The sequence below is a fragment of the Propithecus coquereli genome, unplaced genomic scaffold (genome assembly GCF_000956105.1).
Source record: "Propithecus coquereli isolate 6110/MARCELLA unplaced genomic scaffold, Pcoq_1.0 Scaffold479, whole genome shotgun sequence".
NCBI classification, from domain to species: Eukaryota; Metazoa; Chordata; class Mammalia; order Primates; family Indriidae; genus Propithecus; species Propithecus coquereli.
The window spans coordinates 443,259-443,627 of NW_012150607.1; the positions used below are offsets into that span (position 1 = coordinate 443,259).

General features: G+C 36.3%; 1 pseudogene; it reads left to right on the forward strand.

Annotated features, from left to right (window-relative positions):
* Positions 1 to 369, forward strand: part of LOC105819300 — a 73,793-nt pseudogene that overhangs the window by 37,626 nt on the left and 35,798 nt on the right.

A 369-nucleotide genomic window follows, 5' to 3' on the forward strand; every position in this document is an offset into this window, starting at 1 on the left:
CATACACAGGCAAACACATATTTGCACAAATATCCAAAATTGAAGCCATCTATCAAATAATACACATTTCTTTTAAAATAAACTTAGTAATTAGCATAGTTAAAAAATAGCCCTTACTCTAATAATTCTCAAGAAAACTAGATTTTCTCTTCTTAGATGTTTTTAACAATCTTTTCAAATCTGTTTCTTATACTGCTACCCGTTTGTGATGGAACACATTCTTTCCTCACAGGACATGGAAGACTTTGTCCAGAGCTCTGGAGAAAATGGTGTGGTGGTGTTTTCTCTGGGGTCAATGATCAGTAACATGACAGAAGAACGGGCCAATGTGATTGCTTCAGCCCTTGCCCAGATCCCACAAAAGGTTAG